Source organism: Micromys minutus (assembly GCF_963924665.1).
Source record: "Micromys minutus genome assembly, chromosome: 17".
In the NCBI taxonomy this organism is placed as follows: Eukaryota; Metazoa; Chordata; class Mammalia; order Rodentia; family Muridae; genus Micromys; species Micromys minutus.
The window spans coordinates 41928732-41950985 of record NC_137952.1 but is presented as its reverse complement, the minus strand read 5'-3'; the positions used below and the strand labels follow the sequence as shown (position 1 = coordinate 41950985).

General features: G+C 43.6%; 1 protein-coding gene across 5 annotated transcripts in view; it reads right to left on the bottom strand.

Annotated features, from left to right (window-relative positions):
• Nucleotides 1–22254, bottom strand: part of PLCB4 (phospholipase C beta 4) — a 354199-nt gene that overhangs the window by 188627 nt on the left and 143318 nt on the right. For 3 of the 5 annotated variants that reach the window (XM_080931463.1, XM_080931462.1, XM_080931465.1), the window contains exon 3: nt 16891–16948. The exons of the other annotated variants lie outside the window; for them this stretch is intronic. The gene's annotated coding sequence lies outside the window, so the exon portion shown is untranslated. The remainder of the gene's footprint in view (nt 1–16890; nt 16949–22254) is intronic. 5 annotated transcript variants of the gene reach the window in all.

Sequence of the window (22254 nt, the reverse complement as noted above, 5' to 3'; positions counted from 1 at the left end):
GATCTATATTTGGAGGCATGGTAAATGTATCATTAAGACATGAGTTAGGGAACTTACTAGAATAAAAAATGATCTTTTAGAGTTGGAAACACATGGGATGATATATCACAGCACCCATCTGCATGCTATTGGGAAAAAACATACATAACAAGTTTATGTGAAGAAATGATAGATTTTTTTGTTTCTGTTCTAAACACACTCTTATGCAGAATCATAAAAATGTAAGAAACCTTGAAAAGAATGAGAATTCAGCCATCAATCTCATCTGAAATCGCGGAATTTCCATAGGAACTCCCATAGACAGTTCCTGCTTGGCTGAAACCAGTGCTTCCTCCACAAATTCCAAATGAGTCCAGGAAAGCCCTGCCTGGTGCTCTGATACATGAGAACACGTAGTCAGCATCTGATCCCTGCAACAGAAGGGCCATGTCTGTTCAAGATGCACAAAAGGAAGACTAAACGGCACCGTCAATTAGCTCAAGTACACAACTCATCCCAGAACTCGAAGGATAAATATGCTCAGACACAGAAACAGAGACAGAATGTAAAGAGTACAGCCTATCAGACGTGGACCCTGTGCACTAACCAGGCACGCTGGAAGAGCCCTCCTTGCTGTGATAGGGAGAGGATAGCAGGAAGAATTTCAGGCCAAGCCATCAGTTACCTACAGATCATTTTAATGTTCTTTGTCTATGCAAGTATACCTGCTCACCTGCACCATTGTGCAAGCTGGAAAAAGTTTCGGCTTAAAAATTCAAGAGATAGAATATGGTTTGTGAAATGCATCACTAATTTGAAAGCTGTGGGTCCCCCGGAAAGTGATGCCTTGCTAGCAGAAATGGGTCACTGGTTGAGAACACGTGGTTATAGCCCAGCCTTTAAGTCCCACTATTTCTGCCGCCTGCTCTGTCACCACGTAAAGAGTCTCCTGTGACCTTGCGTTCCCACCATGTAGATTTGCTATGACTTCCCCACCATGATAGAAATGAGACACTGAAACCGTGAGCCCAGTGAAGTCTCCTCTCAACTTGTTTCTGCTGCTAACTTGAGCAATCAGAAATGAAAAGGATTTAAATATACCCTAATGGAAGGGGCAGTAACCAAAGAACTCATAAAGCAGCTCATAGGGAACTGGGAAAGTCCTGTTCCTTTAACAGGTTACCTGGGAGCACTTACTTCCTGAAAATATACTAAGCTGTTTAGTCTTAATTTGTGCAGTTCTCAAAATGTGCATTAAATACACTCCAATAAAGAGATTTTTACACACAAACTAATTAACAGAGAAGCCAAGGCATCTAGGCAACAGAAACATTTGGCCTGGAAACACAGAGGCAATTCCAGCCTGTTAAATTGTTCTTTGAACTCTATTGGGAAGGTACGTTAATAACAGGATCCAGGCTGCTCATGAAAATTGCCAAAAAGCAGTGGATAGGGGTTTAAATTTCATCCTTCCCCAAGCAGAGTATGTTCAGGAAGTGAATCTTGCCTAAGCGTTTCTTGCTCAATTCATGATATAAACCAGCTGATATTTACAAAGGGTATTTATGGGATTATTTGTCCAACATTGCATCCCTATATCTCAGAACTCTTCTAATGGAAGCTAAGCGGACCATGGTCCCACACGGGATTTGAATCCACGCTATGCCATGTGCTGTCTTCTGTGGGGTTTTAGACAGTAGCTCATCTTTCTAAAGTCTCATGATACAGTACAGGCATTCATTGGCTGCTGGAAATTAGGTTTCCTATTGAATAGACTAGTATGGTCTAGAGAAATGGACAGTTTACATAATGTAAAGCCATGGGAAGCTCAGATAGTATGAGATGTTTCTGCAATAGGATCAGTTTATCACAAGACGCGCAACCTGAACAGAGGCAAAGGTAAGCTTGAGATCGGAGACACCAACCTCCGACGCTACCCTGTCCACCACACTCTGACACTTGTGCCTATGTGCATATGTCTGATGTCTCAACCAGCAACTGTACTCTTTTAAAACTGCACCTGAGTCCTGGGTGATGGTGTATGCCTTAAATCCCAGTACTTGGGAGGCAGAAACAGGTGGACTCTGAGTTCAAGGTCAGCCTGATCTACAGAGCAAGTTTCAGGATGGCCAGGGCAACACAGAAAAACCCTGATCAAAAAAACAAAACAAAACAAACAAACAAAAAAAAACAAACAAACCAAACCACCAAACAACAACAAAAACTCAATTTGAGAATTTTTCCCTGCCCAACCGCCATTATGTCCTTTAATTAACTGGTACATTTCCCTTACTTAAAAGGCTTGGGATCAGACATATTTCAGAATTCAAATTCTTATTTAGGAATATTTGCATATCCATAAATTATGCTAAGACACTTAAGTCTAAACACCGAGCTGATTTATCCTTCATATAAACCTTGTGCTCGCAGTCTGAGTGTGAGTTTGTATGATGTAATTGGATGCCTGCATTCTAATTGCAATCTGCTACACGACGCCAGGTCTGGAATTTCTCAATTATATCCTGGCTGTGCTTGAAAAGTTGGAGATTTTGACACTTTTCAGATTTTAGGTTTCTGTATTAGGTGTGCTAACTGTACTAGCCCCAGGCCCAACCTCACCGACTCTCGCTTGAGGCCGGTTGTTCTTTCACTGTGCACTAGGGTCCACAGCCCCTGGTTCCCCTGCCTCAGCTGCACTGCCCACAGAGTCACTCTTCCCTTCCTTGCCTCATTCTCTCCATCATGACCGATTCCTAATTCTGTACATGTGGGGTTCAGGTAGGTTTTGGGGGGCGGAGGGGTATTAACTGATTGACTACAGCCATTGAATTAATCTAAGCTAGAGAAAAATCTCACAGCTGCACTGGCAAGCAAGCCTTAATTCCTCACCACAACCTAAAATGAACACTTAAACACAGTCCACCAATCCTATCTTCAGCATGTTCCCTCCATTTCCCAAAATGGCCTCAACTCCCCAGCCTCTCTTGCCTGTGTCCTTGTGAGTAACAACACTGCCTCTAAACCTCTGCCTTAGAAAGTCAATGGGTCCAGACTTCACGTCTCTTTTCCCAAATACTACACTGACCAGAAGTCCTCCTTCTTGTGAGGAACAACAGTGGCCTTCGTGTTGTGAGATACAAGCATTGCCTTTCTGTCTCTGCCAACCAATGGGCAGCTGACCCACTGAACTGCTCTCTTCTCGGGAAACTTTCTTTGGGGGAGGTGCTTAGTCACTTGTCCTCGACCCTGACCTCTTTGTCTTCAAGTGACCTTTCGCTGTGTATTTTCCTCTGCTAGACTGATCACATGTGGCCCCAAAGCATCAAATACCATCTCTATTTTCATTGCCCACATCTCCATCCTGGCTCTCATGTATGCAAATGCTTCTGGTCCCAGACCCAACTGTTTACTTGGCATTTCCACTTTTATACTTAACAAATGCATTAAGCTTCAGAGATAACGCAGAGTCTCTATTTGCCCTCTAGGCTCCCAAATCCCTGCACATTTCTCAGCCATTGCTCTCTTTGGTGACTAGGAGCCACCCCATTGCCTCTTTTGCCATTACCTCCCCTGTTCCATTTATCAGATGATTTCAGGTTAGTTCAAAAAACCTGCCTCGACTCTCTCCATTCTCACTGACAGCAGCTTCCTAACTGGATTTTCTGTTTCCACTCCTAGCTTCAGCTCTACACTCCCAAGTAATTTACCACTGCAAGGGTAGCATACTAAAATGAAAGGCTGATTTCGGCTGTCAACAGAGTTCTTGTGCTTAAAATAAACAAACAAGGAACATCAACAATAAAAAGTAGTTCTTCCCCAAGTCTAGCAGGGAACATGAGGCTGGCTACTGCCCAACTCAAACCTCATCAGCCCTGTCCTCATGTCTCTTCCTCGGGTACTGTGGTCACACGAAGATGTCCATGTCTACTTATGACCTTTGTACATGCTCATCCCTCTGTCTAGAAAATCTTGCCTACCATTTTTTAATTCTTGGCTTTTTATCATGTTGGGTCAGTTTCAAAGTGACCTTCATAGGACAATTGTGTTTGGCTCCAAGTGCAAATCAATCCCCACGTATACTGCACTACCCCATCACCCCAAATGTGTGCTCAGAGCCTTACCAGGTACATGGTAAACATTCAAAACACGTTTGCCAAATGGATGAATAAACAATAGATACAGACATAAAAAGCAACCATTTATAAAACATTAATAGAGAGGAAAATAATTTTCTCTAGGTCACTGTCATTATGCTTAATATTAAGCCATTTAGAAGATGAAATCTGAGAGTCATTTCTAGATAATCAAAATAAAACTAAACAGATACATTTTATTCATCCTAAGTAGACTATAATTTGGCTGAGAAGTAAACCAAAATACGTTTTCCATTTTAGCACCACCAGCCTTTGACAATATAATCACTGTCTCTTGCACTCTGGGGGCATAAGTGACATCTGGGAATTAACAAACTCTTTGATGCTCAGAGGAGAGGTGTTGTTCTTACTAAGTCGAATGCAGCCTTGACAGCAAATATGCACATGACAAGCCAATTTTCCTCTCAGATTGTTCTTCTGAACAACTAGACAGCAAGTACAACAATCTAAATTTTCAGGCAACAAATAGAGCGGATAGTCCACACAACTAAAGGCAGTCTTTCTCCTCTCCTGTTCTTTCTTTATTTTTTTCTTTTTTTTTAATGAAATTTTATCAAAAAGTACAAAGTTGGAAAACTTTACACTTAATATACATTTCATATTTATATATATAATATATATATCACGCAAATCAAATAACACATATATATGATACATATCACATTTATATAACACCATATACATTTTTTTAAGTTACCTACTGGCATATCCATATAATGGTATTTTTACTCTCATGTTACAAAAGTTCCCTTTTTTTTCTGCCTGTCCTTATTTACAATGTCTCCTGCAGGGCTTGATACACACACACACACACACACACACACACACACACACACACACACACACACAAATCAGCTACTTTCAACACTGTTCTCTCCCAGAGTCAGATTTGTTTGGTTGAAATATATAATCTATGAGCCACAACCCAACCCTGATAACCTAACACTGCACCGGATGTGGAAAATGACTTACCAACTTTACCAGCTGCCACAGCTACAGTGGCACAATGCCTTTTGGACAGAAAGAACTCCTGACACTTGTCTTCAAGAATTCTCCAAATTTGGCTTTAAAGGAAAAGATGCTCCCTAAAGGGTGGGCCAAGTCTGAAGTATGATCTGCCAGGACAATTTTCTTGGGTATTCTTGATTGCTGTTTCTAACACTGCATACCTGATGAAGGGACGATCTAGCTTTAAAGAGGCTTCTTGAAATCTTCAGTATTTATCCATTTCCACCTGAAATCCCCTTTATTGATTCTGGACACTTTCCACTGCCTGACATAAGATCTTGCAAGAAGCCTAGGTCACTCCTTCTAAACGATGGGCGTCCCTACGTAAAGATTGTAGATGTGTGCTACTCAATAAAATGCAGAGCCATGACCCAGCAAGTACAGCCTTGTTCAGTAAGTAGTCCAATCCCTTTGATACCCTTTACCATCTCCTGATAAAGACACACACACACACACACACACACACAGGGTGTGGAGACTAAGCCTTTTAAATGTGTATTTGTGTGTGGATAGACCTTAATGTCAGGTGTCTTCTATTATCTTCCACGTTAGTTTTTCATTCATTCAAAAGACACTGACTGTCTAGCCAGCAAGCTCCGTAGATATCCTTGTCTCGACAATCCCCAGCCCCAGCCCCAAGGTTACAGGGGTGGGTCTCTACTCTCAGCTTTATGGTTGTGGTGGGGATGCTCAGGTCCTCCTGTTGTACTTCAGACACTCTGCCCACTAAGCCAGCTCTCCAGCTCCTTAGGAGTCTCCGCACTGCATTTCAACAGGAGGCACAAAGTCTGGGTTTATAACAGTTTTCTCCAGTCAGCCAGGAGCAATCGCTCAGCTTCCATTACATGAGGACTTAAAGGAGCATCTGGAAATGCTTAAAGAACAGTTACTGGGTAATTCGAGGGTGCAAGTTCTTCCGAAAAGGAAAATCCCACATAGTCCCTGCAATACTCAAAGGAACAAAGCAGAGGTTAAATATTCTGGAAACAAGTGTGACTCATCCTAGCAATTGATTCCAACAAAAACCAGCAGCCTTGTTCCTCTCTCTGTCTTCCACAAATCTAAATTCTTTCTGATTTAATGCCTGTACCACAGCTTGGTTGCACAAAACAGAGGGTTTTTCAAATAGTATTTATGTAAGTGAAGGTGACAACTAATGTAGCTGGGACATGCAAAAATCACAACAATATCTAGTTATCATGGCAAAGGGGAAGGGGGTTCTTTTTTCCTAAAAGCTTCTAAGACAGCTCTTAGATGTCTAACATGTAACTTGAAACCAGCAGGTAGGAGTTGGGTTTGCCAACCCCTCACATCAAGGTTTCTAGAGAGCACTGTAGCATGCTTGCAATACCTCCCATGTGGCAGGAAACTGTAAGGCTGCTGCTGTTGCCTGAGGTGCAAAGCCATAGCTAAGAATCAGTACAGAACAAAATAATAAAAGAAACAGAAGCAAGAAAGGCACGAGGAGCAAAAAATGGTACTAGGATGTCATGTAACTGGGAGATTCGCATTTTAAGAATTTGAAACTACTAAAAAGATACAGTAACCAAAACAGTGTGGCATAGCAAGAGATTAGGAATATAAAACAATAGGATACAATGGAGAGACACATGGCTACTAAGCCCAGTTCATTCCTGACAGAAATGAAAAAACCAAAGAAGGCCAATCAACAAAGGGACTCAGCATTCCCGAAGCAAATGAATGATGCTGGACTCCTAGTACCTCATAACCCACCCAGAATGGATCAGTAACCTAGATATACCACAACCTACCAGTAACTGACCATTCTACTTGGAAGAAAACAGATAGGGCCTTACAGTAAATGTTCATAGCCTAAGATTCTTACATGGCAACTATGCATTAGCAGATCCTGAATATGACAGCAAAGAATCGATTAAAGGAAGGACAAACTGAGCTTATAAAAATTAAAGAACCCTTGGCTCACTAGAATATTTTCAAAAACATGAAAATGCAACTTGCAAAACAGAAGAAACGTTCCTCCAGTCACATCTGCCAATGAGCAAGCATCTAAAACCTCTACACCTAACTCAACAGCCCAAGGTCAAATGGACCACCTAAAAGTAGGCAGGAGTGGGAATAGGACACTTGTCGAAGAAACAGCAAGAAGCCCACAAAAGGATGAAGGGTATGATTAGGCATGTGGGAATAAAGATGAGAAACCAGGGTGGGGCACTGCCCTACCATGCACAAACTGCACAGGTCACTGCATACCTGAAATCCTAGAGCACAGGACGTAAGGACTGAAGGATCAGAAGTTTAATGCCTTCCCGAGCTACACAGCGAGTTTGAGACCAGATGTGATACAAAAGACCCTACCTTTAAAATGAAAAAGAGGGAGGGGGACGAAAAGATTATTATAACCAAGATGGGGTACAGTTTCATACCTACTTAGATGGCAACTCTTTTAAAAAAATAAAAGGTAAACATCTGTTGTCAAGGACAGCAACTAGATTGGAAATTTCCTATCTGCTGGTAAAAGTGTACATTAAGCAGGTACTGAGAACAAGCACTCCATCACCTCAAAGGGTTAAATGCTTACATTTAATTTCATCCCTGAGTAGATATTTAAAAGAACTGAAAACAGAGACCCATCTATACAACAGCCAAAATATAGAACTGACCGTACCTATCAGCGGATGAATAGACAAATGGTAGCATCCATACCTGATGGACATTATCATTTTATATATATATATATATATATATTCACACACACATATGAATGAAGGAATGAAGGTTAGGTGCTGGGAAGCATAGGAATGAAATCTAAATTATCATGTCTAGCAAAAGAGGGTAAGCACAAGAGATACTGCATGATCCTAGTCATAGGAAATGTTCAAAGTGGGTAAATTCACATACAAGCAAGGCCACCTGCTTCTGCTCTGATGACACCTGACTCTCTAGACAAGCCACAAAACATGCAAGGGAAGAAAGCGGCTGACGTTCCAGGTGTGGAAGTCCACGGTCGCTGGCGGTCTCTCCCCTGGGAGAGTATGTGTACTTATTTCCAGGGCTGCTGGGAAAGGTGAGAAGGAAGGGACCAGGACCAACAAGTGACTGACAGCAGGAGGTTTCTTTAGGAGAGATGAAGGTATTTAGGACTAGGTAGAGGTAGGCAGTTATATAAAACTGTGAATCGTTCAGATCGAAAGTTAAGTTTTTATAATGTGAATTTCACGAACAAGATGAGGCCCAGCGGCCCAGGTTTTCCAGATGAACGGGCAGAAAGGAGCCCCATGGAAGGGGAGGCCAGTGCTAAGGAGGGCAGGGGGATACATGAAAAGAAGGTGGGCTAGAAACAAAGACAGCCTTGGTAACTAAAGAGGAGCATCTGTGTGTGACCTGAAAGGCCACTGTCCAGAGTCCAAGAAGGCAGAGCTTCATCACCATTACTGGGTCAGAAAGGAGCACCAAGGGTGAGAAGAGCAGTTACCCCTTGCTTCTTAGGACCGTTTCCTTACAGATGCTTTACTTGAGCAGAAGAAAGGATGGACTACAGAGGAGGACTAACAGGGAGCTCATGAGAAATGAGTCCTGAGCCTATGAGATGGCCTAGCTTCGTATCAACATCCAGAGGAGTGAAAGAGGCTCACGGAATGAAGAAACTCAGCATTCATTCTACAGCAGGTCCTGCATGCAGTGTCTCACACCAGCACCACTGGAGATGCAGAAGTGAGAGGCACTGGGCACAGCCCAACTGAGGACCACATTCGGGACTCACATTCCTTAACCAGTTCCTTACAGAGTCTCTCCAGGTGACAAGTTTAACATCTCTAGTTTCTCAGTAAATTTAATTGCACTAGGAAAGTGTGTTTGGGTTCTGGTTTTCCACGAGTTCAATAAGGACAAGTTCACATGTCCCACTACAAAAAAAGAAAGAAAAAGAAAAAAAAAAAAAGTACTGATTTCCCCAAATTCCGGAGCACTGGTTTGAAACTCATAGTGCTACATGGATTTCCTATTTGCCACATGGTGGCTCTGGACTAGCCAAATGAATCCTAACTGCAAAAATCACACGTTCTCTAGAAAGACCAGACGGATCAGGTCACACTGTCACTAGAAGCCATTGGGGGTTGTCCTCCATCTGTTTCTCTCTGCTCTGATGACACCTGACTCTCCAGACAAGCCACAAAATATGCAAGGGAAGAAAGCGGCTGATGTCCCAGGTGGGGAAGTCCAAGGTCATTGGTGGGAGAGTTTATTTCAGTCTGCAGTCCCGGGCAAGCTGCCTCGTCCCACCCGAGGACAGCAAAGATAGGACGTCGTCTGTGAACTTAGAAAAGCAGGTAAGGGCTTTTCAAATGCAACAGTTTCCACCTGCTTAAGCATGTTCCTGACACACCCTCCTCAAAAAGGAAAGAAAGTGGTGGGAAAATTTTTGTTGAATTTCACGTTTATTTTTTTTTTTTATTTAATTTGTGTTCTACTGTTAAGCAACAGCTCCAATCCCAGGTTTTATTTTATTTTTACAGTGCTAACAATGGAACCAAGTGCCTGTACCTGCTAGGCAAGTGCTCTGCTACTGAACTGTATTTTGTTAACTTTCCCTCATATAATTCTTTTTAGAAATTCAAAGACAGGCAATATTTCCACCTATTGGTAAAAATACACTTCAGGGTAGAAAAGACTCTGGATAACCAATTTAAAATGGGCAAGTGGACAGTGGGTACCAGGACAAAGAATTGCTCCTCTGGAACATCAGGCTCTCCGTGGCAAGGTATCCCTGCAAGGACCACTGAGCAACCGCATCCCAGTACCTTCAGCACCCGCATCTCATGAGCATCGACTGGGTGAAAGCCGCTTAAGATATTTACGAGCTGGAAGTGCAAGAGCTAACATTCTAAAGGTCTTTCCTGGTCTCTCCCTGTTTCTTCAAAGCTTGAGAGAAGTCTGGAGTCTGGGCACATCGCAGTGTGCTCACCGTGTCTTCTGAGCTCAAGTGAGAGGAATAAGCTGGAAGCTGTGCTTCAGTATAAGACTGACATTTCGTCTTCAAACACAGCCTTCTACAATTGCAGTTAATGTTTCTCTTCTCCAAGGTTTATTTTAAAATAAACACAAGTTCTTCTCTAAACGGTTCATACAGGCTTTCGGTACACAGCTATAGTTTGTACCTGCCAACAAGAGTCTATGATTCACACTTATCACACCAGCCCCTTAATGCATTTTCGAATAAAGAGTTCCATGGGGGAGGGCACTTTACTTAAATGTTAATGCACTTGGCATTTTAGTCATTTCTAGGGGACATGGTGACTTTGCAAAGGTGAGCAGAGGGAGCAAGGGAATGCCCACATCGTACCTAGTGTCAGTTCCAACGGCTGTGAAGATGACACTTTGGAGGAAAGAAAGTCCTGTGAAACCAGAGACACGGAAACGGACACAATGCTGACCTTGGCTCTTGTCAGCATAAAAGATCATGCGAAGGTCACGGTCTGCTTCCTGCCCTTTTCCCCTCCATCTAATGAGCCTGGGAAAGGTGGACAAAAAGAACCAGCAATAGAGCAAAAAGGAGTCTCTATGGGGAGACAGGGAGAGAAACCCAGCCACTGGCTACAGTGAAGAATTCTGTCCTTTCAGGAAGACACACGGGTGATAAGCATATGTCCTGTTGGTAAGAGAAGTAAGGAGTGAGAACTTTGCTCTCCCTTTCATTTCCCCATGTGCTCTCACATTTTCCAATCCCTCAACAGATCAACAAGAAGGAGAAGAGCTGCGCTGTTTCCATGGCTTGGGAAGAAGTCTAAAAGTAGAAGGAAGGGTAATAGAAGATAAATGAGGGACAGGGTTGGCCACTTAGGACCTAAGCAACTTGAGATTTTGGTAAGGACCACCTGGTCGAAGTTAACGGACAACAGAGTAGGAGTGAGCTGCTCTACAGAACTAGGAGTCCTGGGAGAATGTGAGCTCATTCCCAGAGCATGACCAAAGGGGAGAGATGTGTACAGAAGTGCTTCGAAGGGCCCCTGATTGAAGCCATGAGGCATCGGGGCCAAGGCCACGTCATAAAGTGGCAGTACCTCTGTCTACAGGAAAAATCACCCCAGAGCTGAGTCGAACCGAATCCTGCATTTGCTCATGCACAGACAACCCTAGAGAAAAAAATCAGTCTGTGTGACTCTCAGCCAGTCCATGGCTACCCCATCCTCTTGCAACCAAGTATACTGTCTAAAAACCCTGGCACAACCGGGCCCTTCCCCAAACTGTGGACCACGAAAAGGAGGTATCAAAGAGTTAGTGACTACTGTTATTCCAAGCCCCCACGTTTTGTTACAAAGCAATCTGTAACTGGATCAGAACCCAGTAAATTCTGAATTGTGGTGATATCTTACTTTATGAACTAAAAAGCTGCCTGGAATTTGGTCACTCCCTAGCTTTTCTGCATTCCAAGGACCACTGCCGTTAAATACGTCTACCTACAAGTATAAAAATTCTTCTAGAACCTCCCACCTACCTGGACCACAAATATATGTTTTCAGTCTCAAAACGCTGTTAGTATTTTTATTAGGATTTCTACCTAATCTACTCCCATCCTACCAAAAATTCATCCTACAATATTACCACTCCTGAAGGTCATCCGTAACATTATGCCTGCAAACTCCAAACAGGCGAGGGCTGATCCACTGTGGTCCAGCTCAGTTCAGCTGGGCAGCAGTGTTGCCTGACTCCTGTACTGAACAGGGTTCCACTGGGCAGGATCCCCAGTGCTGGCAAATGTTTTATTAAAAGTAGTAAAGCTTTTTACTAGTTTTCTATACTGTAAAGTGCACTGTGCGTATTGTCCCGCTAAACCCAAATGTTACTTTCTGAACTCCTAAAATGTCACTATTCTGGGCTGGGATTTGTTATTAAGAAAAAAAAAAAAAGAAAAGAAAAGGTACGGTTGGGAAGACGGCTCAGTTGGTAAAGTTCTTGCTTTGCAAACCCAAGTGCCCGAGTTCAATCCCTAGAACCCATATAAAAATGTGGCACTGGTGGAGTGCTTTCAGAATCCCTAACACTGGGGAGGCCAAATCAGATGGATTCAGACCAGCCTGCCCTACTCAGCAAGTGCTAGGTTCATTGAGAGATCCTGTCCCACAGAAAACATGGATAACATGATATGAAGGTTGTTCTCTGGGCTGCACATGCATATACATAAAAGTGTAGATGCACTTGTATAAAAGTGCTCCTGTGTGTGAAGAAGACACCACATACACACACATACACACACATACACACACACACACACACACACACACACACACACACACACTGTACAGTTGTTTTTTAAAAGAAGTATGACATCTATATTCTGATTAAATGTCAAATGATAATAACTTGGATATGTTAGGATAGACCTGGCATTCATCTTAATTTAACTCAGCATGTCAGTCAGTCCAGCCTTTGGCTTTGGCTGCTATGTTCAGCCTCTTTTTCTTGCTATGACTGGAAAATTAAGCATTTTACACTGGCATGCACAGATCACCTGGGCAGCACTGACCTCAGAGCTCCAGTGAACAACAGGACACTTTTGTGTTGTTTTAAAACTGAAGGTTACCCCAGGAAACGCATATGGTTCCTTAAGATGTTTGTGGAAATGTTTTCAAAGGATGAATAAGAGAGATAATCAAGTCAGGCTGGGGCTGTTGGTTTAGGGATAGAATGATGGTAGAAAAGAAAGTGGTGGAGGTAGGGGTGGTGATGGTGGAGGAGATGGAGATGTTGATGGAGGTGATCATGATGGTAGAGGAGGAGATGGAGCTGGTGGAGGTGGTGGAGGTAATGGTGGAGGTTGTGGTGGTGGTGGAGGTGGTGGAGGTGTTGGTAGAGGTTGTGGTGGTGGTGGAGGTGTTGGTAGAGGTTGTGGTGGTGGTGGAGGTGTTGGTAGAGGTTGTGGTGGTGGTGGAGGTGGTGGAGGTGATGGTGGAGGTTGTGGTGGTGGTGGAGGTGGTGGAGGTGATGGTGGAGGTTGTGGTGGTGGTGGAGGTGGTGGAGGTGTTGGTAGAGGTTGTGGTGGTGGTGGAGGTGGTGGAGGTGTTGGTAGAGGTTGTGGTGGTGGTGGAGGTGGTGGAGGTGTTGGTAGAGGTTGTGGTGGTGGTGGAGGTGTTGGTAGAGGTTGTGGTGGTGGTGGATGTGGTGGAGGTGTTGGTAGAGGTTGTGGTGGAGGTGGGGGTAGAGGTTGTGGTGGTGGTAGAGGTGGTGGAGGTGTTGGTAGAGGTTGTGGTGGAGGTGGTGGTAGAGGTTGTGGTGGTGGTGGAGGTGTTGGTGGAGGTGGTGGAGGTTGTGGTGGAGATGGTGGTGGTTGTGGTGGAGGTTGTGGTGGAGGTTGTGGTGGTGGTGGAGGTGGTGGTGGAGGTGGTGGAGGTTGTGGTGGTGGTGGAGGTGGTGGAGGTTGTGGTGGTGGTGGAGGTGGTGGAGGTTGTGGTGGAGATGGTGGTGGTTGTGGTGGAGGTTGTGGTGGAGGTGGTAATATCCAACTTGAACTTGTTTCTGCAAAGAATGGTTCTCAGGCATGACCACGGCGTCACCTTCCTAGCACTGAAGTCATTACTCATGACAACAATGATTTTAAAAATTGAAAATATTGAATTTTCCAAATTCTGATTTGCTTCTGGCTGAAAAGTATCTATGTGTCTTTCAACACTGCCATCATTGGAGGACTTGGGGATTTGAAGGGAAAGTATACCACATACTCAAGGGAAGAAAATGAATTTCATATAATTTCTGAAAGTGCTTAACTTTCACTGGGAAAGAACGGAAGAGATGGAGAACATGATCAAAGCTTTAGAAATGGTGCCTTCCTCCACCACTGGAGCATCGTGTCTCGCCGTGGCGACAGCGGGAGTGTTGCCTACAGCCAAAGGCCTCTCCTGAAAAGCTCAGACCCCCCCTCCCCCAGATCAGGCGGGACAGGCATCTCGCCCCACCTCCACCCTACAGTGTCTGCTGAGCAATCTGATTAAGAAATTACACCCGCAGAAATCTCCAAGTTCTACATGTTGCTGTTGTCTGTTGTCGGGATTTGCTTCCCACGTGAGGTCTTGCTATCTATCCCAAGCTGGTCTTGAACTCTTGCCATGACATCTTCCTCCTCCTTTGCCTCCCACACATCCCAGGTTTCTTTGCCACCACACCCAGCCCCAGTTTAAGAACCCTGACAGGAATACTATGCTCTGAAAATGTGAAACCATAGAATTCCATGAATCACAGCAGCTTTAATAAGCGAGAGTTCGGGAATAAATGCAGCTCTACCATCTAACAAGCAACCACATTTGCTCCTGAAGAAGGTTTGCATTACAATATAGGTTAAAAATAGATAAAGAAAATAAAAAGATAAAGATGCCAATAGACAACTAACCTATGTGGGTTTCCAGTTGTGAAAGAAGTCAGGATAGCATAGAAAAGTTCAATAAGGAAAGGAAGGGGGAAGGAGGAAAAAAGAAGGGAGAAGGAGAGGAGACAAGAGACATTAGTGAGTCACATACATTACACTAGGATTTCCATATGCAATTATTATTTCATCAAAATGACTTAAAATAACACAAAAGAAACAATGTACCCCAGACATTAGTTTTTTTTCAAGAGCCATATTTCAGTGATTTTCTTAAAAACTAAAATACCACAGAAAAGAAGTTTTCCAAAGTTTATCTTCTTTTTCCAAATTTGAAAATCATCTTTGATTTGGTTAGACATGAATGTTTAACAACATAAAAATGAAGAGAAATTGCCTAAGATTAATCATTGTGTTCACTGTGTAATTTTTTTTAATGTGTACAGGATTTTTGTCTGTAAGTTCTGTGAGCCCACTTGTATGCCTGCTCCCTGAAGTGGTCTGAAGAGGGCTTCGCTTCCCCTGAACTGAAGTTACAGACAGTTGTGAACTGCACTGGGGGTGCTGGGAACTGACTCAGGATCCCTGGAAAGAGCAGTAGTCGGCTTTCTTAACCACTGGGCAATCTCTCCAAGGCAAACTGTATCAATTTTTAATTTTTGAAATTTATTGACTAACACTGGTAGTAAGCTAAGTTCAATGTAAATAAATATAATTTAGAACATACCATCACAAGAACCAAAATGCACAGTGAAGGCACACTGTAGACATGAAAGAGACTAAAGACCACTTGGACCAGTGTGCTGTCTGAAACACTCACTGTTGGAACCCTAGGACCTAAAGCAAAATCCCCAAACAAAACCAGCAATGCTCAGATTCCAGGTCCTAGATGCTCTATCCAATATACTATACAAAGACTTGGAGTTCATTCCATATTTTTTAAGGAATCATAATTCATAGGAATTTACTATTGAATGATGCTTAAGTTAGACCAAAGGCTTTTATTTTTAGGAGCTCCTGGGGAGGGAGAAGGGTAAAGGTATATTAAAAAAAAAAAAAACTCTCTTTGGACATAAAGGCAAGAGTAGTTAACACAAAGATATCAACCAGCAACTGGGGATCCAAGTCCAATCAAAGATGGAGAAGGAAGAAGCCCTACAGAATGCCTGCTGTTCTAACTAAGGTCACCCAAGTCTCTTTCTCATCAACTGCTACAAAAGCATTTCTCCTTGAGTTTAAAATATGTGACAGGCCACTCCTACATTCCGGTGCTGCTGTGACTCTTGACACTACTATCTATTCATTAAACACAGTACATTATAAAGTTAACCAAAGAATGACCCATTTGAGGGTAATGTCACTATGGGATAATGTCAGTAAATATGGGGAAAGTGGATAATCCAGGATATAATGGAAACAGGGTAGAGAACAAATGATGTGTCCATTTACACCGATTAAAGTCTCTAAAATTACTCAGCATCCTTAACTGGACAGTGCCTATGAAGAGAAGCCTATGAGTCATCCTTCAGCGGGTGGTAAAATATAGCACACTGGGCTAAAAATAGGTAGGAACATACAATAATAAATCCACTTTCTTGATCTTCTTATATCATTAAAGACTGGCCATTTGGACACGGTTAGGTTATGCAATTTTTCCTTGCCCTCACAGAGAGGCCGGAAGACAATCAGCCAGGGTCAGTGCCAGGAGCTAATGCCACACCTGGCCTGGGGTACAGTGTCTCGAAGAAGAGTGATGACGGAAGCCCTGTGCTCAGAGTGCAGCTATCGGGAGGCGCAGGGACGTCGCTGATGCCTGGGAATCGCTGACAAATAGCTTCCTGCCTCTTAAAGGAAGAAGAGGCAGACAGTGAAATGTTGTAACAGCAATTGTAAAACAGCAATTTGATGAAGGGGTCAGAAGGAGGTAGCCTCTCATCTTTGGCAGGGATCTGGTGCTACCTTAAAGCACTGATTTGTGTACATCTAGAAGTAAAACAAGCCGGCCATACGGAGATAGTTCTGTTTGAGCACTGTGGGAAGGATCTGTGGGAAACTCAGAAGGGCATGGAAGGAATTACCTGGTGTCATTCCCACAGACAGCTGCCTCAAAAATAAAGGCTTCTCCTCTCGTGGGTGGACAGAGCTGTGCTTTCTCATGAAGGTGGGAATCTGCTAAACAAAACCTGTAGCAGTCTTAAACTATGACAAGTCTTTGTGCTCAGTGACACCAAAATCTCTCTAAGGCCAGTCAGCACTGCCACATCAGCAAGAAGACAATGAAAGAGAGGCTAGCGGCAGCCAGGTCAGCAGCAGGACTCCGTTAGCCTCTGCACCACACCTAGGTAAACAGCCATGCCCCATCTTTAACAGACACTGCAAGTAGATTCTTCCCCAGAGGTGACAAGGTAGGGTACTCACCGGGCAGTTGGGAACAGCAGCAAGGGGCGTCTACCTGATCAAACCCTGGGCACCGTCCCTGCAAAGAAAGCAGGAGCAGACAGGCAAAGGTGAGTGTGAAGCCCTTTCAGCCTTCTCGCATACCTAAGCACTCACTGATTTCAGAATCGAAATCCAGTATGCAGCTCTTAAGGCACATCAGGAGGCAGGAGGATGTATTAAATTACTAATGACACTTGATTTAGACAATAGAGATTATAAGTCATCAAACTAGAGACATTTACTGCTACATGTTTCACAGTTTAAACACGCTGAACAACAGTGTTATCCCTCAGCAAACACTCAATAATTAAGTAGCAAGGTTATCTATGATCTTCAGAAATAATTAGACAATCTTTTCCCGGCTAATAGGAAAATGACCTTGGGTGACCTGTAACTTCAAGAACTCTTTTAGATGTCCTTACATGAACTATCAAGGGAAGAAATATTTCCAGGGAGTAAAGGGCCGAACAGAATAGATTCACAATGGAAGTGTATTTGCAGATATACAGTGAATTGTAACTATAAGCAAAAAAAATGTTTTTCTCTTGTGTTTCCATATTTTCTTTAATAACAGGCTGTTTGCATCAAACTGGGGTTTGGTATTCAGATTCTGGTTCAGCTAAGTTTAACATTAAGTCCTTTCCAGTTTGTAGCAGGAAAAAGTTTCAGGAAGTATCAGAAGTAAGAGAAAGCCCACTGTCACGTGGAGAGCAGGTCGAAGTATGAAAGCAGGTGATCGAGAACTGGGAAAATGCCGCCTGTGACTGTTTGAATCTGAGATCTGACCATCCGCCTCTGTGGATGGAGTGGTTGAAGCATACCAGAAAGGGGACGTCCACAACGACCGTGTCGAGAAATACAAAGCAGGAAATATGATTCTAGAGGGACAACTATGAATATGAATTCACAGGCCGCAGGCTTCACGTCAGCAGAGCGGAGCAGTGGAGTGCACCTGTGGCCCTCCAGTGCCACAATGAAGCTTCCCGGGGTCTGTGCAGAGACACGGAGGTCAACATGATCTGAAGCTGGGGCAGGACTCTGAAACGGTGCCACAGAAGGGAAAGTAAAGAAAGGAGAGGGACAAAAAAAAGCAGAGGAAGGTGGGCATTTGGTTTAAATCTAATATTTATCTACTGTATGTTACTTTTACTGCAAGTCATATCCCTTTTAAAGATGAAATTAGGACACAGTATGAAATTCACCCAAAACTATACACAAAAACATTCCATTTGAATATAATGTACAGAATTTGAAAAGGTAGAGTACTTTGTTGATTGTAATTTATGGTGTCTTACAGTTTATTGGTCCTCACTGATTTAGTGAATGTTCCCCGGAAGCCAGACTAAGTACGAATCGAATCATGATTGCGCTGGCTAGTCCTATGCTAACCTGAATCAGTCAACAAACGGAAATGCTTTGGGGAGAGAGAAAAACTCAGCTGAGGAAATATCTCCACCACATTGGCCCAAAGGAAAGCCTGTGGTGTTTCCTTGGCTGATGATTGATATGGGAGAAGCCAGCTCATCGTGAGTGGAGCCTCCCTGGGCAGGGAGGTGTTACTGGGCTCTCTGAGGACACAGGCTGAGCAGGGCATGCGCAGTAAAGTGAGCGATGCTGTCCCATTTGCTCTACAGGAGTTCTTGCCTCCAGCTTCCTGCCTTGAGTTCCTGCACAAGTCTGTGATGAACTATGGTGCAGAAGTGTAACAAAGGATACCCTTTCCGCCCCCAGGATGCTTAGGATGGAGGTGTTTCCTCACAGCGATGGGAATCCTAACTAGAACAGAGATGGAGAACCCACACATAAACTCTGAAATGACTGTTCCCGTTTTATAAAGGTAAGAAGAGGAGCTAACCAGGTATTCCGCAGATGGCAGGCTCTTGAGAACACTGGGGGTGTGGAAACACGGGGCTGACAAGGGATAATTATGATGGTGCTGTGTCCCTCGTGGAACTTAATGTATTTTTTAAACTACATGTATGTTTGTAGCTGTATATGAATATGATACTGCAGCTGACAGGAAGACGAGGGTTACGTGTGTACTGAAAACCACAATCAGCATCCCGTGCACTTAGCACAGGCCCTGGCACTTAGTAGGAGTTCAGAAAAGCATTGTTGAATGGAAGAAATAATTATGTGGTCCACCCAGAGCTGAGCCACTGAATTTCTTAACTCTCCTGTGCTTGTTGACGCTACGAAAGAAGCCCAAGTGCTAAGAAGCTCATGGAATATCTGTCCTGCCAGATCTATCATTTTTGTAGCCAAAGGCTTTCAGGCCACACATGCATTTTTCCCATCTTTTTTTCTCTGTTTCCCTTATTCGGAAGCATGGTATAGCAGCATGTGGGGAAACCCACGTCTACACACCTTACATGACCATCATCACAAACCATTTTGCACTGGCATATCAGGACAATGTTGACTTTTTCCCCTGCCACCTTTTGCATTCAGATGTTATAAATCTAGGCACCAAAGGGCTAAATGTGGTCTCTCCTTAAAGGAACAGGAACCCAGCGAATGAAAGTTAGGAGTATTTGTCTACCTTCTCTCTGCTCTTTGATCTTTCAAAAAAGAAACATATTTTCCTGCAAGGTAAAAAGAAACTCAATGGTTAAATAAAATGCCACATCCCAATATTGTACGGATCCTAATAAAACGAAGCCTGCCGTCCAGCAGCTACTCAACAAGAAGGGACATCAGCTGGACAAACGCCATAACAGCGAGCAGGAAGCCAGCTCACTACCTCACACATCCTCATGCCATACGTGAGGTCCACGGCCACAGAAATACAGCGCCCTCCTACTGTTTACATCCAACCTGGATCCTTGTGCCAAGCCCCCTTCATCATGTAAGCCTGGCGTCAGGGATCTCTGAATGTATGCCTCTTCAGCAAGGTTTATGAGCATGAAAGGAAAGAAAGGGTTCTACCTTCCCACTCCGCCTATCCTGCCGGCACCATGCAGACAATGCCTACCCAGAGAGCTCTCCAGCTTTCCATCTGTCCCTCCGTAAGGTCTGAGAAAGCATCCTAAGCACTGCAAAGAAGTGTAACGGCCTCTTCATCTGCCATGGGCTGTGGATAGCCACACTGAAGTACAAACCTGGGGTTTCTCCACAGGAGCTGTGGGAGGGATTTTAGGGATGGCTTTTCCTTTGAAACTTGAATGATAGTAAAAGCTTTGCAATTAGCAAAATAGAGTCCTGTCGGGCTTCTTTCATGTATCCATGTTCTGTGACTTCTTAACCACTGCCACTTAAAACTTCAGTGACATTTATGAGCTCCTGTTGTGGTCATTCAGAAGTCGGGACACCAATTACAGGGCTGTGTTTGGGGTTTGAAAAAGTTGAAATCCAGCTTCCTTCCTTTCTAGAGGCTTTGCTCACATACCTCTGTGTGTGTTTGTGTGTGTGTGTGTGTGTGTGTGTGTGTGTGCGTGCACACTTGGGGGGTGAGGGGGCAGGGTTGAACTATGCCATTGCACCTAGTACCTGCCATACATCTGCTTTCTGTGCACCTCAGCCTATGGTAGAAAGTGATGTCACAAGAAGAGCTAACTGGATGTCTTGTTGACTATTATGAAACACCATGGCCAAAAGCAGTGAGGACAAGAACTCATGCAGGGCAGGAACCTGGAGGCAGGAGCTGATACACAGGCCATGGAGGGGTGCTGCTTTACTACCTTGCTCCACACTTGCTCAACTTGCTTTCTTAGAAAACCCAGGACCCCTAGCCCAGGGACAGCACCATCCACAACAGCCTGGAACCATCCCTGCTGATCACAGATACACTACTCCAAGTTGAAACCAGAGGTCAAATCTTCCCATTCCTTTTCCCTGTGATCCCAACCCAAAGAATGCACAGGCTGCACCAGGTTCTAAATGGATACAAGACTAACTAAATGCCAAGAAAACTGACATTTTTTAAGAGAATCATGTGGAGACATACAGAGACTAAGAGAAAAAGAAGACTAACTAAATGCCAAGAAAACTGACATTTTTTAAGAGAATCATGTGGAGACATACAGAGACTAAGAGAAAAAGAAGAACATGAATAAACAAAAGAAAGCAACTGTATGTGTGCAGAGGGGTAATTTGTTTAGTTAACATAGAGTCCAAATAACAAAATGGGCTTAATCTTTTTTTTTATTATTAAATAAGATTATAAACCAATTTAACTACTTTGTCATTCAACTAAGTTGGTTACTGGACGTTTTCCAGAGACAACATATATGCCATTATAATAAGAGAGCAAAATTATAAAAATATTTAAATGTTTTACATATCCATTAACCCTTAGCATGTTAAAAGTTTTAAATATACTATATATATTTTATATGTATGTATGTGTGTGAATGTGTGTGTATGTGTGTGTGAGAGTGTGTGAGTGTGTGTGTGTGTATGTGTGTGAGTGTGTGTAATGCAGGGGCCCTCAGAGGTTAGAACAGACTTTGGATATCTTGACCCTGGAGTTACAGACAGTTGTAAGCTGATGTGCCGGGTCTAAAAGTAGGTCCTCTGGAAGTATAGCAACTACTTTTAACCACTGAACCACCTCTCCCAACTCTGCTCCATACCAATCCTCTTCCATTATGCATCAGGATGAACTGATAAGTTGTGAACCAATGGGAATGCAGCAAAACCTAGTCCCAAAGCAAAGGTAGGAGAAGCCACCAGTTCCTTCCCCCTTACAGAGAAGATCATAGACCTCCTCCTGGTGAAGGAAAAGAAGACCTGCACCCACCCCAGTGAGGACAGCATGGTGGCTGGAGCTCAGACCCCACAGAAGCCCAGATGCCACAAGACCCCAAGACGCAGGCCCTGTGGAGAGGAGCACAACATTGAGTCGGAACATGTGCATCCAAGGTGGACGGGCTATGGGTGACTCATTTTCCCTGATGTGCTAGGCAAGCCTGTGTGTCGGGTAGCAACCACTCAGTGACAGTAATTGATGGTCATTAGCATGCAGAGGCTTTCTGCACACAGTAGTGGGAGCTAAAACTATACCTTGGCTGGGCATCTTCATTTCTTACTATGCAGTTTCAGTTACTGTCCTGTTAGCTACTAGCAGAAATCACAGAGACACTTGTATTTTGCCAGAGAAAAGTCTCATCTGATGTAATGTGGTATGGCTTTTTGTGGCTTTTGTTTTGATGGGGTCTCGAGCTATAGCACGTGACTTAAAATGCCATGCAAAGCAGCTACAATAGTCATATGTGTCTGAGATGACAGAGGAATGAAACATTCCTGGCTTCCTGTGATCCTCAGTGAACTACATAGAAGATTCCAGCAGGCTCCCGGTGTCAGAAGCCTGGATGCTTGCCAACACAGGTAATTATTCTCTGA